The sequence below is a fragment of the Rhinolophus ferrumequinum genome, unplaced genomic scaffold (assembly GCF_004115265.2).
Source record: "Rhinolophus ferrumequinum isolate MPI-CBG mRhiFer1 unplaced genomic scaffold, mRhiFer1_v1.p scaffold_84_arrow_ctg1, whole genome shotgun sequence".
Taxonomy (NCBI): domain Eukaryota; kingdom Metazoa; phylum Chordata; class Mammalia; order Chiroptera; family Rhinolophidae; genus Rhinolophus; species Rhinolophus ferrumequinum.
Window position 1 is genome coordinate 892,459 of NW_022680440.1, and position 17,018 is coordinate 909,476.

Consider the following 17,018-nt stretch of genomic DNA (forward strand, 5'->3'; position numbering starts at 1 on the left):
GGCTTAACTCGAAGTTAAGGGGGTGGGTGGGGGGAGGGGGAAGAGGGGAAAGGAGGAAAAAAGCATTCTCTCTACTTCTATTTTCTGGAAGAGACTGTACAGAATTGGTATAATTTCTTTCTGAAATGTTTGGTAGAATTCACCAATGAACCATCTGGGTCTGGTGTTTTCTGTGTTGGAAGGTTATTAATCACTGATTCAATATGATTATCTCTCAACCTTCTCTACCATATGCCTTTGCTTAAAATCTTCAGACATACAAATACAGGTAACCCTCGTATAACACGGCACCTCTATCACACGGTTTAGCTCTAACACGGTTCAAGAATTGGGGTAAACTCCCGTACAACACAGCATCCTAGAACACGGTTTCACTCTAACATGGTTTGAGAATTAGAGAAATCCCCGAACAACACGGAGCGTAATAAGAGATTTTAAGAGCAAAAGATATCTCATTCGAAATTAGGGAAATCCCCAAACAACATGTGTTGTCACACAACAGCCTAGCCGATTGTCCCCACCCCACCCCCCGTCTTTCCTTAAGGAAAGAAGAGTCTGTGAGACTGTGCATCTCTGGGACTGCGTATTTCTACTTAGTCTCCAAAAGAGGGTCTGCGGCCAAAGACGAGTAAGATTCCCCATGGGGGGGGGTGGGGGGAGGAAGGGGAGACAACTCAAGCCAGGCGGAACCCCATGGAGACCCCCATGAGCTGTCTTAGAAAGATTTGGGAAGGGGCCTTGTCTCCCCTTCCCCCTGCCTGGGAAAAGCCACTGCTGGCTCTGACTTTTCCCTCTCACCTAATTGGGAGAAAAGTCTTTAGAGCGATAAGATTAAGCTCTCTCTGCTCAGCTCTGTAAAAATATTTCAACATGTGATATATGTCCCTTAAGGGGGTCACATACCTCACCTCAAGGACTTTCTGCTTTGGCTGTTTGAAGATCAACATAATTGGTTTGGGTTGTTTCTATAACGTGATAAGTGAGTCTCACAGCCCGTGCCCAAAACACTGCTACTCCCTTGTATACTTATCAATAAAACCTCCAGTCGGCTTTATTCCGGGCTCCAGTCTTTCATGACTGTGAGACCCCTGGCCTTCTGAGATTTAACTGCATTAAGTCTCTGTATGCTTCTTTCTTAAAACTTAACCCAAAGCCGCCCCTTCTCGTACCCTCACTGCCTGTATTGTGCTGGATGCGACAAACATGGAACGTAATAAAAACTTTTAAGATCAAAAGATATCTCATTTGAAAATTCTCATTCAAACGAGGATGTCATATCAGATATAACTGCAGAATTTTAAAATTTATTAGAATTTTAAATCCATTTTGTTCATGTAGTATTAAGTACATACATTTTAAAACTCTGTGTTTTTCTTTTTACCACATTATACGTAGATTAAAATTTTGGGGGTATTATTCAACTTTTTTTAAATAAATGGTAATTATGTTTTTCATTTTGTGAATTAATGTGTAGCCCTGAACTATGTCTGGTGGAAATAAAAAAAATACCTCTTAAAAGACATTTCATCCCACTAGAAAAAAAATTACAGATTTTGGATCAGTTCAAAAAGGCGGGAAAAGTATCATATGTCGCAAAAACCTTGGATTTAAATGAAGCAACAATCCGGACTATACAGAAAAATGAACATAAAATTAGAGCTTCCATTGCTGCTGGTTGTTCTATCTCGAATCTATAGAAATCTATAGAAGTCATGGAGGCATGGAAACTTTTTACAATTTTGGACTGTATTAACCTCATAAATTTATCCATCAAAGAAATAAAAGCAATGACATTATGTGCTTGCTGGAAAAATATATGGCCAGAGTCAATTCAAAGTGAAAATCTAATCGAGCCAGCAGAAAACACAATGGATGCAATAGCAGAACTTGCTAAGTCTCTAGGAGGGGAAGGTTTTGAGATATGACTGTTGCAAAATCACTGGTGGAAGAAGAAACTGATGAAGCAAATTTGGTGGAAATGACATCTGGAATATGCCTACATAATTCAGGGGATGATAGCACAGGTGAAAACCAAGAAGTTAAACACTTTACTCTAAAAAGCGTAAAGAAAGGCCTAGACTTAGCTGAACAGTTGGCGCTATATTTCCTAAATGAAGATCCTTCCACTGAAAGAAGCACAAAGTTTAAGGGAGAACTTCACAAGTGCTTAGCACCATATAATGAAATTTATAAAGCTCTCTCAGCTAAAAGCAATACAAAATAACAGATTTTTTGCAAAAAGCACAGAAGTCAAGGTAACACTGAAGAAAGTTCAGAGGATGAAGATATATCTTGTCCAAAAGAAAACACCCTTGGTTAACGGTGCTTAGCAGTGATGATGAAGAAAACATTATTTAACACATATTAGTATATTATACTTCTGGCGAAAATTGCTTTAATAAAGATATTTCTCTTAATTATAAAAATATAATAGTATGCTTTTTTCATTTTTGGAAACTAACCCCCTTTTTTGTACTAGTTCTTTATTTCACATGACATGGATTCGCATAACACGGCATTTTTTAGGAACCTAACAACCGTGTTATATAGGGGTTATCTGTATTTATAACACCACAGGGCAAAGGGCTACAAAAGTATGTACAAAATGCTATGGGATTCTGGACATATATCCAAAGAATTAAAAACAGGAACAAGAACAAATACCTGCACAGCCATGCTCATAACATTATTCACAATAGTAAAAAGATGAAAACAACCCAAATGTTCATCAATGGATCAACGGATAAAGAAAATGAGGTGTATTCAATGAAGTATTATTCAGCCTTAAAAAAGAAGGAAATTTTAACAAATGCTACATGGATGAAACTTGAGGACATTATGCTAAGTGAAATAAACCAGCCACAAAAAAATAAATATAGCGTGGTTACTCTTATATGGGGTTTCCAGGGTAATCAAGTTCACAGACACAGAAAATAGAATGGTGGTTGTCATGGCCTGGGGAAGGGAAGAATGGGCAGTTAGTGTATAATAAATACAGAGTTTCAGTTGGGGAAATTGAAAAGATTCTGGAGATGGATATTGGTGATGGTTACATAACAGTGTGAATGTATATAATGTCACAGAAGCGTATACTTAAAATAGTTAAAATGATAAATTTTATGTTAAGCATATTTTACCACAACTTAAAAAAAAAATCCATGACACGTAGCGGGCACTGAGTAAGTATGAATAAGTATGTGATTGAATGAGCGGCCTTAATAAATGAATACTGAAGGATTATTTTTAAAATGGGGAGAGGGAATGCTATGAGGGGGGAGGGGAAAAACAGGAAAATAATGGGTGGAGGAGCAAGAGAAAAGCTCCAGATGAACTTATGTAGTGATGAAAGAAGGGGCACATCAAGTTGAGAAAAGGAAGAGGGCAATTCCAGACAAAGGAAACAGCAAGGAGGAAGAGTAAAAGAGAAATACTGAGCTTTTCTTTAAATTTTAGTTGAGGTATAATTGACATACAACATTGTATTAGTCTTAGGAGTATTTGAGTTTTTAAAAGTGGGTTATGAATAGGGCAGAGGAAAGGGAAAGAGGAAACAGCAGAGGTAGAAACTGGAAACCTAAGTTCACACATTACAGCTAGACACTGAAATGCCTATTATGCCAACCTAGACATGCTAAAGAGTTTAAATCTACCAGTAAAGCAGGAAGCCTAAACTGGGGTCAGTGGATACATAAATGGGCAAAAGGAATTCAATGACATCTCCCACCTCACAGCTATATGTAGAATTCTAATATGGACATTTACAGTTTTTTCGGGGGAGAAAGCAGGAACACAAATTTTCGCCAGATTCCCATAGGGTCCAAAAAGTGTAAAAACCACTGCTGTAGGCAATGATGAATATCCCAGGAATGTAGACTATAAACTTTGAATTTTAAGAAATGTATAGGAGAGATTAGAGACAAGAAAACAATTTAGTCAACTATAATAATCCACGCAATTTTTCGTTAATTTTTTTACAATCTTTATAAATTTACTAAAACCTGAAAATTTTCTATAGGTATACCTATACCGAGCAGGAGTCTAATGGGCTGCCTTTCAGGATCTACCATATATAATGTATGAAAATCACCAAAAAGGGACAAATTGGTGATTTTAAATTCTCTTGTTATGCTGAAGAAATGACTCCTCATCACTGAAAAGCAAAATCACTCAAAAAAGCAAAAACTATAATACAAGTGTTGGTTTAGTGTGAAAAGAAACCCACCATATCCATACATTGATGGTGCATATACTTTGACCAAGCAATTCCACTTTCCATGAATTTACCCCTACATACATGCTCACATATGTTCACAAACACATATGTGCAAGATTATTCAATGGAGCACTATTGGTAGTAACAAAAGACTGAAAACCACCCATGTCTATTAAATAGAGGACTAAAGTAAAGCATGAACCACCCATACAACACATATCATTCAGATATTATGAAGGAGGTAGTTCTATTTAGTAACTAAGATATACTGTTAAGCGGAAAAAGGCAAAATAAAAAGCTGTACATATAATACTACTGTATATGTGAAATGCAATCAGAAGGGACATGTACAGACCTGTAATGTGACAATTAAGTTTGCGAACTTGCCACCATGTGCTTACATTAGCAGCACTGTACAAACAGTTCAGTAAGATTTCACAACCTTGGTATATCGGTGCCTTGCAGCTGTGTTTGTGTTAACTGTGTGGCGGTCTCTTGATGAGTGGTGTTCATTATTGTTGTTTCGTGTTTTTGTGTGCTGTCATGAGAATGTCTGAGCTTGAATTAGAGCAACAAACAAATACTAAATTTCTTGTTAAACTTGATGAGGATGGAAGTGAAATCAGGGACATGTTAGTCCAAGTTTATGGGGATAATGCCATGAAGAAAATGGGAGTGTACAAATGGATTAAACATTTTTCTGAGGGGAGGGACCTCGTCACTGATGAAGAGAGATCAGGGTGGCCGGTATCGAGCAGAACTGATGAAAACATTGAAAAAATTCGGCGAATGGTGCATCAAAATAGTCGGCTAACTGTGAGAAGCATAGCAGACAAGTAAACATCGATGGAAAAACAGGAAAATCTTAACTGAAAATCTTGCCATGAGAAAGGTGTGTGCAAAAATGGTCCCAAAGGAGCTCACCGATGAACAAAAGCAAAGGAGAGTTAAAGTTTGCCAAGACCTTCTGGAAAGGCAAGACGATGTTTTGGGCTGTGTTATCACACTGGTAATGAAACATGGGTGTACCAATATGACCCTGAAACAGAGCGCCAAAGTGCACAATGGAAATCAGCCAATTCTCCACAACCAAAAATGTTCTGTCAGTCCAAATCAAGAGTCAGAACAATACTGCTAACCTTTTTTTTTTCTCTTTTCCCCTTTTCTTCCACCCCCCACCCTCCGCAACTCCAGTTCAGCCACTGTCTCTCAGTCTAGTTCTGCTGGACCATGCTGATATTATGAGCCTTGCGCTCCACCAGACTGAGGCAGTCAGCCGCCAGTCGTTGGTCGGCCGCTCACAGCAGCTCATGGCAGCTCTCGCTGTAGCCGCCAGCCGCTCATGGCAATACACAGTAGCCCACGGCAGCTCACACCAACCTCTGACTGCTCACGGCAGCCCAGCTCCAGGGAGAGCCGTTGTTCACAATCTTAGCTGTAGAGGGCGCCGCTCACTGACCCATGTGGGAATTGAACCACTGACCTCAGCGTTAGGAGCACAGGGCTTCAACCACCTGAGCCAACAGGCCGGCCCCATCTAACCTTTTTTGATATCAGAGGTATTATTCATTATGAATTTGTACCAACTGGACAGTTAACCAAGTTTACTATTTGGAAGGGCTGAAAAGGTTGCGTGAAAAAGTTAGATGAAAACGACCTGAACTTTTCGCCAACAATTTGGCTCGTGCATCAAGACTATGCACCAGCTCACACGGCACTGTCCGCGAGAGAGTTTTTAGCTAGTAAACAAATAACTGTATTGGAACACTCTCCCTGCTCACCTGATCTGGCCCCCAATGACTTCTTTCTTTACCCAAAGGTAAAGGAAGACATTTTGATGACATTCAGGATGTGAAGAGTAATACGATGACAGCTCTGCTGGCCACTGCAGAAAAAGAGTTCCAAAATTGCTTTGAAGGGTAGACTAGGCACTGGCGTCGGTGCAGAGCTTCCCAAGGGGAATACTTCGAAGGTGACCGTAGTGATATTCAGCAATGAGGTATGTAGCACTTCTTCTTGAATGAGTTCGCAAACTTAATTGTCAGAACTCGTACATGGCTATATATAAACCAAAATATATCTGAAATAATTCACGAAAAACTTATGACAATGGATAAAAGGGGATTGGAGGATAGCCGCAGGAAGGAGATAGATCACCATACATCCTCTTGTACTTTCTCCCCTTTTTACGCATATAATATATAAATGAGTGAAGGAATGCATAAAAGTAACTTATAAAAGTAATACTACTAACTATAGTGTTATGGCCATGGTCAGATACAGAACTGGAAACGTCTAGTCTAGGCCCAAAATTGATGTAAAAAAACATAGTTGGAAATGAGCATTGTGGGTAAAAAAAAATGTGATTGGGAAAAAAGTCCCTAATAAGAGCAATTACAATTTGAATACCTGAAACATGAGGGACGCACTGGGTATGTGGGAGTCTGGGTGTGGGTGTGTGGAAAATCCACCAAGAAATATTCTGCCAAACTTCTGATTCAAAGGCAGATTTACAGGCTGAAAATCATTAGATTACTGAAATAGAAATACATGGAAGTCCTAGTAGGTATTAATTTTAAACAAAGCTAGATATGACAACTTCAGAACCACAAAATAATGTGACCACTTAATTCCTGATAGAAAACTTTCCTAATGTAGACTTTTCTAGCTATGTAACTACTATAATTTTGTCTCTCTCCCAAAGGCAATGAACCAAAAATCCCTCCCAAGTTATACTATGAAATGTTCTGGATTTTGTTTTCAGTTTTGTTTTGTAAAGATGGAGAAAAGCACACTAAACTGGTATTCAGGTGACCTGGATTCTGCTACTGTGTGACTATGAACAAATTTAATCTCCTCAATACTGTTTCCTTATCTTCAAGTTAAAAAGTCTAGATTTGATGATCTCCAGAAGTAAAATAATTCCATAATTTCAAGATTCCACAGGGAACAGGTAAGAATTTTCCAGTTTCTTTCAGCTCATTTTTTTTAATTGGGGAATATTGGGGAACAGTGTGTTTTTCCAGGGCCCATTAGCTCCAAGTCATTGTCCTTCAATCTAGTTGCGGAGGGCACAGCTCAGCTCCAAGTCCAGTTGCCATTTTCAATCTTAGCTGCAGGGGTCGCAGCCCACCATCCCATGGGGGAATTGAACTGGCAACCTTATTGTTAAGATGTCGTGCTCTAACCAACCAAGCCATCCAGCCACCCCTCTGGCAGCTCGTTGTCTTCAATCTAGTTGTGGAGGGCACAGCTCACTGGCCCATGTGGGAATCCAACCGGCAACCCTGTTGTTAAAAGCTCATGCTCTAACCAACTGGGCCATCCGGCCGCCCCTCTTTCAGCTCATTTTTAAACCTGGCTTAACAACTACACTGAAGGTAAAAGAATTTAACATAAAGACAATCATTCCCAAACGGATAATCCTAAAGAGATGGTCCTAAATATCTCAAATTTGTCGACAGAAAGATAAAATGACAAACTTAAGACTTTGAGTCCCTCTTGTAGTTCTCAGCTCCTAATTCTATTAACACATTGGCCTAAAAGTCTAACTCGTTCCTCAGTATTTGCAACTTACGGTGTCTTTAATTACCCTCTGAGACTTACTTAGGCTGGTATTTCCCTCCACATACATCTGTCTGGATTTCAAAAGTACAGGTATGCCTTGTTTTACTGCACTTTGCTTTACTGTGCTTTGCAGATGTTGTGTTCTTTACAAATTGAAGGCCAAGAGCCTCTACCAGCAAAAAGGAAACCAAACCTGCAGTATCTCCGAGGTATATCTTGTACAGTGGATTTTAAAGATACAATAAAGTTAACCTAACATCTAAAATGAAGTTAAAAAATTTCACCAATGAAATACATGTCCTCCATTATTTTTGACATGAATCTTCCCTTTATAAAATTAAGATTCAGTATAGTCATGTAAAATTGCTTTTATTAGAGCCAAAACTACAGCTTATAGATTTCTAAGCACAAAATCAAACTCATATTCATATTTATACCCATAGACAATAAGCCACATTCTTTGTTGGGAAAAATCAATTGCTTAACCAATTTTTAACTGCATTAAATACATATATATACATACATATATATACATATATGTATGTATTTACATATTCATGGTTTTCTTAATATAGGACACCAAAAGCACCATGAACAAAAGGAAAACACAGATAAATAACATCATCAAAATTAGACTTTTGTGCTTTAATAACTATCAAGAAATTGAAAAGACAATCCACAGAATGAGAAACTTTCTGCAAATCCTATATCTGATAAGGGACTTGCATTGAGAATATATAAAGAACTCTTACAACACAATAATAAAAAGACAACCCCATTTTTTAAATGCACAAAGTTATCTGAAGAGTTATTTTTCCAAATGACCATTAAGCACATGAAAAGATGTTCCGTGTCATTAGGAAAATGCAAATCAAACCACAGTGAGGTCACACTTCATATCCACTAGAGTGGCTATAACCAAAAAGAGGGACATAAGTGTTGGTGAGAATGTGGAGAAACTGGAACCCTTAAATACTAGTGGTAGGAATATAAAATGGTACAGCCTCTTGGGAAAAGAGGTGGAATTTCCTTAAATCCTAAACACAGAATTACCATAATTCCCAGCAATTCCACTCCTAGGTATACCCCCAAGAGAAGTGAACACATTACGGACACAGAAAAACTTGTACACAAATGCTGAAAGCAGCATTATTCATAATAACCAAAAAGTGAAAACAACCCAAATATTTACTTACCAGATTACCGGTTTATTATAAAACGATATAGTTCAGGAACAGCCAGATGGAAGAGATGCACAGGGCAAAGTATATGGAAAGGAGCTCAGAGGTTCCATATTTTCTGAGCTCACTACTCTCCCAAAACTCGACAGTCACCAACCTGTAAGCGCTCTGCATCTTGTCTTTTTTGGTTTTTATGGAGGCTTCATTACATTGGCAATGATCCAACCGCCATTCCCTCCCCCTCCAGAAGTCCAGGGGGTGGGAATGAAAATTCCAACCCCCCTAATCACAGGGCTGGTTTCCCTGGCTACCAGCCCCCATCCTTAGGTGCTTTGCAAATATAACATAAGCTCAGGTATGGTTGCAAGGAGTTTATTATGAATTATCAAGACACCTTTATTACTCTAATCACTTAGGAAACGCCAAAGGTTTCAGGAAATCTGTGCCAAGAACAGGACGAAGACCAAATATATATTTCTTATTACAAACTACATTATCACGGGGTGGGGGGAAAGTTCTAAATCAAGATGAAATGATTTCTTGAATATACTGTTAGGTGGGTAAAAAAACAAGCGTCTCACACACACACACACACACACACGGGACTACATCAAACTTAAAACCTGTGCAGAAAAGAAAATAATCAATGGAGTAAAAAGGCAACCTATAGAATGGAACAAAATATTTGTAAATCATTTATCTGATAAGAGGTTAATATCCAGAATATATAAAGAACTCCTACAACTCAACAACAACAAAAAATCAAACAACCAACTAAATTTGGGCAAAGAACTTGAGTAGACATTTCTCCAATGACATACATACGGCCAACAAGCACATGAAAAGATAACATCCTTAAACATCAGAGAATTGCAAATTGAAGCCACAATGAGGTATCACCTCACACCCATTACAATGGCTACTATCAAAAAACAGAAAATAAACAAGTGTTGGTAAGGATGTGGAGAAATTGGAACCCTTTGTATTGTTAGCAGAATTGTAAAATGGTGCAACCACTATAGAAAACAGGATGGAAATTTCTCAAAAACTTAAAAACAAAATCACCATATGATCCATTAATTCCACTTCTGAGTATGCATCCAAAAAAATTAATAGCAGGGTCTCAAAAGTAGATATCTGCACAGCTATGTTCATAGCAGCTCTGTTTACAATAGCCAAAAGGTAGAAGCAACCCAGCTATCCATCCATGGATGAATGGGTAAACAAAATGTGGTACATACATACAATGAAATATTATTCAAATGTAAAAAGAAAGGAAATCCTGTCACATACTATAACATAGATGAACCCTGACGTCAGTAATGCTACGTGAAATAAGCCAGTCACAAAAAGACAAATACTGCATGATTCGAATCAGACATGGTATCTAAAGCAGTCAAACTCACAGAAACACAGAATGGTGATTGCCAGGGCTGGGGGAAGGGAGAAATGGGAGTTGTTCAATGGGTATAAGAGATTCAGTATTGCAAGATGAGAAAAGTTCTCAGATCTGTGGCACAACAATGTGAATATACTTAACACTATTGAACTGTCCTCTTAAAAATGCTTAAGATGGTAAAATTTTTTTACTGCAATAAAAAAGGTCAGAAGTTTTTACAGTATATCACTTTTGTAAGAAAGGGAAAATAAAAATACATACACACATACACTGGGTGAGTAAGAATGGGAGCGGAGCGCTTAGAGACAAAGTTAAGACTTAAGTGCTCTTTCAACATAGTATTAAATTTTAAACAATGTAAATACTTAACATTAAAAAATTAAATCAAGAATTTAAAAAACAAACAAAAAATGAACACAAAATCAAAGTTGGTAAACAAAATTAATCAAGTTGATTAAAAACAGAAAAGAGTGTTATTTTAAGTAACTTTTAAGCACAGTTCTCTAAGCACCCAAATCTTGATTTATGAATATCATTTTCCATCAAAACAAAGCAGGGCTCTTTGGAGAAATAGAAAAATATAAAAAACTAGAAAAGAAAATACAAGAAGGACCCGGGTTTTGTTTTGTCAAAAACCAAGAAAACACCCAAAGATTAATCAGAGCTCAGTTAAAAAGGACATGAACCATGTCCTCAAAGAGGGGTTCATAATGGCCACATATGGGACAACTTAAGCATCAAAAACAATATGAGTATAGTTGACTAATATACTATAAATGATTAACATACTGCGTATGTAGTAACATTCCAAAACATGAGAAAACAAAACTAGTGGCCTATACTCTTTAAATATTTTAGTCATAAAAAAAAAAGTCGACGAACTGATTCTGATTACAGACTAGAGATATGACAATTAAATACAATATTCAATTCTAGACTGGATCCTGGATTACAGAAAAAATGGATCACCACTGGAAGTAGACATTCTGTCCTTCCTAGTGTAATGTAATGTAAATGCATTATGAAGTACACCTATTAACTATTTTTGCCAAAACTATTTGACCCAAATTTAATCAAACCTCTCTGGATCTAACTTCCAATTTGTAGGAAATAAAAAGACTAGAAATTGGGCCGGCCGGGTGGCTCAGGTGGTTAGAGCTCCATGCTCCTAACTCCGAAGGCTGCCGGTTCGATTCCCACATGGGCCAGTGGGCTCTCAACCACAAGGTTGTCAGTTCAATTCCTCAAGTCCCACAAGGGATAGTGGGCTCCGCCCCCTGCAACTAAGATTGAACACAGCACCTTGAGCTGAGCTGCCTCCCGGATGGTTCAGTTGGTTGGAGCACGGGCTCTCAACCACAAGGTTGCCAGTTCGATTCCTCGACTCCCTCAAGGGATGGTGGGCAGCGCCCCCTGCAACTAAGATTGAACACGGCACCTTGAGCTGAGCTGCCGCTGAGCTCCCGGATGGCTCAGTTGGTTGGAGCGCATCCTCTCAACCACAAGGTTGCCAGTCCAACTCCCACAAGGGATGGTGGGCTGTGCCCCCTGCAACTAGCAACGGCAACTGGACCTGGAGCTGAGCTGCGCCCTCCACAACTAAGACTGAAAGGACAACAACTTGAAGCTGAACGGCACCCTCCACAACTAAGATTGAAAGGACAACAACTTGACTTGGAAAACAGGCCTGGAAGTACACACTGTTCCCCAATAAAAAAAAGTCCTGTTCCCCTTCCCCAATAAAAAAAAAAAAAAAGAGGCATACAAAGCTACAAGGCTCCTGAGAAACCCAACAGTCCCTTGCCTTCTAAAAAAAAAAAAAAAAGACTAGAAAAAACAAGCTAAAATAACATTTTAAGCATTCGATCAGAAAATTCCAAACATGAAACAGTCTTTTAAAAAGTCAATGCCAGAGACTTAATGCTGACTGCTTTAAGCATAACAATAGTATAGTGTTTTTATATTGTCTTGGGGGGGCCTAGTTTGAAATGAAAAATTTATAAAGTGTAGGAAAATGAGATATTCAAGGGACAAATAGCGTGATACCTGCAATTTTATTTCAATTGTTTGTTGTCTAGATAGAGTGCTAAGGCAAAATGGTTAAATGTCAGTAACAGATAAATCTAAATGGAAGGTAATGGGTGTTCACTGTATAATTCTTTCAATTTTTCTGGATGTTTGTAATTTTTCATAACATTTAAAGATGAAAAAAAAATACCAGGGGCCGGCCCAGTGGCTCAGGCGGTTGGAGCTCCGTGCTCCTAACTCCAAAGGCTGCCGGTTGGATTCCCACATGAGCCAGTGGGCTCTCAACCACAAGGTTGCCAGTTCAACTCCTCGAGTCCCGCAAGGGATGGTGGGCTCCACCCCCTGCAACTAGCATCGGCAACTGGACCTGGAGCTGAGCTGTGCCCTCCACAACTAAGACTGAAAGGACAACTTGACTTGGAAAAAAAAGTCCTGGAAGTACACACTGTTCCCCAATAAAGTCCTGTTCCCTTCCCCAATAAAATCTTTAAAAAAAAAAAAAATCCCACGTACAAAAAAAGGAAAATTACTCCTTAAAAAGTTATCAAAAAAAAAAAAGTTATCAGTACTAAGTGAGACAGTAAATAGAGCAGATGCCTAAAGAATAGTTTTGCATTTATCGTCCCACCCAAGAACCTGCTCAATGCACTTAAGGCTTAGTGACAGGTACCATGGGACACAAAGTAACAGAAGGCAGTCACACAGACCCTAGGTTAACTGGAGAGACCAGTTATAAATAAATGAAAAGTCACTGATGACCTCATTAATGGGATGAGATTTAGCTGGATTTTGAGGAATGAACAGAATATGAATAGTGTAAAAGGAGGAGACACGCAGAGGTCACAAGTAAAGGCGAAGGAGCAGAAATAAACCAGGTCTATGAGGAGAAGTTTTGTAAAAAAAAAATCCATTCATTCCTCAATTTTTATAACATGTAGGTTTTATGAATACAAAAATATAAAACACTGTAGCATCTTCTTTCAAAGGAGATAAAGTAATGGAGAAAATACAATCAAAATACATTAAATAGAGATATACACTAAATGCTTTAATAGCACAGAGAAAGGAGTAATTAACTTACCAGAAGAATGAGATTGTAAGTTTTCAACAAAGATATTTGAGTTACTCTTAAAAACTGAAAATGGACGGTGGACAAAATAGATGAAAGGGGTCAAAACATACAAACTTCCAGTTATAAAATAAGTAAGTCATGGGGTTGTAATGTAGTATGGTGACTATAGTTAATACTACACTGCATATTTGAAAGTTGCTAAGAGAGTTGCTAGATCTTAAAAGTTCTCAGTTCACAAGAAAAATGTTCTAATTATATGGTGACAGATGTTAACTATGCCTATTGTGGTGATCAATTTGCAGCATATACAAATACAATTATGCTGTACACCTGAAACATGTTTCATGTCAATTATACCTCAATTTAAAAAAAAACTGAAAATGACTTCGCCAATTAAATTCAAGTCACTGAAAGAAAAACGTCAAAATTTACTGAATGCTTACTATGTATGAGACACTTCAGTTCACTTTTAAGTATAATTAACATTTTTTATTTATCAGGAAACTGAAATTCAGAGAATTTAATTAACTGACCCAGTATAAAAAAGCCAGTCATTGGTAAGTCTGGCATTCAAACTTCAGTGTATCTGCTGCTGAAACCCATGCCCTTTCCAATCTAGCTCTGGGAATTTATTAGCACTCAAATTATAAGGTACAGTATAAACATTATGAAGTTAGTCACACTACCAGAAAATACTAAAATGTTCAAGCGCCAGAAAGGATGAAGAGTAATGTGGATAAGATTTTCCAATATACTTAAAAGCTTCTGTGTCTGGGACTAGTGTGAATTCTTTGCAATAGGGAGAAATGTTAGCAAAGAAACTGTGTCCAATTAGAAAAGTTTTGAACCTATATCACTGCCAAAGATAAAAGACAAGATACTTTTAAGTATTAAAACTATGGTCAGTTCAAATATATGGTGATGGAAGGAGAACTGACTCCGGGTGGTGAACACACAATGGGATTTATAGATGATGTAATACAGAATTGTACACCTGAAATCTATGTAATTTTACTAACAATTGTCACCCCAATAAATTTAAAAAAAAAAAAAAAACTATGGTCAGTCAACTTACTTGTCACACAACACATTACTGCAAGTTTTTTCACCATTGGGGAAAAAAAAGAACAATTAACCTCTCTTATAAAGAAAAATTTCAACACAAAACCCTGGAATACTGTTTGGGAGAAAACTAGGACAATTTGGAATCTTAAACAACAAATCTGGAATGCTTAAACAACTGGTAAGCACCTTACATCTAAAAATACACTTTGATAATGAAGATTTCTAATCTGCAGGTTCCAGCTAATTAATACTACTTTACCTAAAAACGCTCTTAAAGTCCTAATTTTTTCCTAAACAACCTCAAAAGAATTATGTAAATACCTTCATAAATGAGTAACTTTCACTAATATCTTTGTCACAGTATTTGTTGTAGTTATAAAGCTTTAGTGTAATCTTACCTTCTTATTTTGAAATATGAAACAGTTCAAACTTTGGCAATAATGAGATAACATGTTTTTCCCAAAATAATGTGAAAACTGTATGGACTTATTACTTAGCAAAGAGAGTTCTGAATAAGCACCTTAAGTGGTTAGTAAAAAGGGTAATTAAAGGTCAAGTTTAAATTGTGATGGCAAAATCTGTCGCTTTAATATTTTTCACCAACCAAACAACGCAAGTTAAGCCATCAACTTCATAATAAGGATTTATGTATGTTTTCTTAAAGCATAGTGATGTAAGGCCAACTTTCTACCAAAATTATTCCACGAGTTCAGAAAGATAACTTTTCTTCAAGTAAATAGGCTAAATAAGGAATTTCAAGCCTCAGCACCAAATCAAATTGATCCAGTATTTTTCACCTTCTTCTGGGCAAGGAGACCAATTAAAAAGTGCAAAAGTAGGCTAATAAAAAATTGGTGTTAAATACAATTAAGATTAGGAAAAGAAAAATGCCACCAGGGGAACAATTAACATGTTTCCTTTTAACTAACCGTCTCCAAAAGTTTCGTGTGAATAAATCTACCAGTGCATCACTTTCACAGGCAAAACACAACAGCGTGCACTAGATCTCGAGAGTGTACTTAAAAAGTCAACCCAGTTCTCCCAAGAGGTATTCCTTTTAACACAGGCTTTTTTTGTTCATATTCTGATGTCTTTATCCGGAAGTTAACTTTATTTTATCAACGTAGAAATTACTTCAAAACATTCTTGACAGGCTTTTTACAGGTAACCCGCACTTTTCTGATTTGATTTAAACAGATCCAATTACAAAATTCCCTATCGACCGGCTTCCTTCTCCTTTCTCCAGATGGGTCACTTACCACTAGGGTTACAAGCAAGTATCAACATTCATTTTTGTGTTTTTCTTTTAAGAATGCTTTCTAAGACTCTACATATCTAATTGCCAGAAGTCAAATTAAAATCGGGGATGTGGAGGGAGTCATTAAAGGGATTCTTGTAGGCAGCATGATCTAAAGCAAACAAAACAGGAATGTATTCCAAAGAAACAAGATTTTTACCTGTCAAGCTGTACGTAAACTTATTCCTGTTACAAATACCGATTTCAAGCCACGATTTCGAAGCTAAACCTTCCGCTGTCTCACAGGTTTCGATTAATTTCCCGCGACCCCTTAAACCAACCATTCAAAGCCACACTCCTTTCAACTCCCGGCCCTAACCCTTCCACTCCCGTCCCAAATCTCAGTTTAAAGCACTTCCCTCCTCCAAACTTCACGTCTTATCCGTGGCCTACCCTACCTACGTCTTGTCGCCACCGGTCCGCCTTAGACCTACCATGACTCCTTTCCCGGTGTGCCTCAAGCCTCCAGCCCCCTGCCGTAGGGCTCCAACCTGCCTCACAGAACCCTCCCGACGTCGACCCTCCCCGCTCTTCCACCCAGTTCCCAGGCGCCCCTCCAGGCCCCCAAAGCACGCAACGGCCGGGCTTGAAAATGGCGGAAAGAGCCGTAGCCGCTGCAGGCGGGCGGTCCCGTGCCGCCGCCGCACTCACCCTACGGCGCTGAGCAGAGCTCCTAATGAATGGCGCGCGAAGTGTTCGTCTTCACTGTCAGGAATGTCTCGTTTCGGCCTCCGCCCTCCGCCCCTCTCAATCTCGCTCCTCCAAAGGAGCAGCCGCCATCTCCTCCATGAGCTACAGAGCGCACGCCTTTCCGTCACCACGCACCGGCGTACGGTTCTACGTCACGCGCGCCCAAGCCGCCAGACTCCGTAGCGCTCAACCTGCGCATGTGCATAGGAGAGGGGCCGGGCCTGGCCTGGTCCCCACGCGGCCTAGCAGGGTTTCTTTTGTTCCCGCTGAGAAGAGGTCGGCTGTGCCTGGGGAGGAGGAATGAGGCGAGGACGCTTCACGGTATTGACTTTCTTCACACTGTGAACTAACCTTGATGCTCAAAAAACACCCCGTTTTTCAAAATTTGCATAAGAAATTTGTTCGGGGTCGGTGCGGCAATACCGTTTGTGGCCAAACCTACAGAGTCAAATTGTGAACAAGGCGCTTGACCTTGCTATTTATTCGTCCGTGAAATAGTGGCACCT

General features: G+C 38.7%; 1 protein-coding gene across 5 annotated transcripts in view; it reads right to left on the reverse strand.

Moving 5' to 3' along the window:
- Window positions 1-16,649, reverse strand: part of WDR33 (WD repeat domain 33) — a 103,559-nt gene extending 86,910 nt beyond the window's left edge. For all 5 annotated transcript variants that reach the window (XM_033102321.1, XM_033102319.1, XM_033102320.1 and 2 more), the window contains exon 1: window positions 16,474-16,649. The gene's annotated coding sequence lies outside the window, so the exon portion shown is untranslated. The remainder of the gene's footprint in view (window positions 1-16,473) is intronic.
- Between the last annotated feature and the right edge of the window lie 369 nt (window positions 16,650-17,018).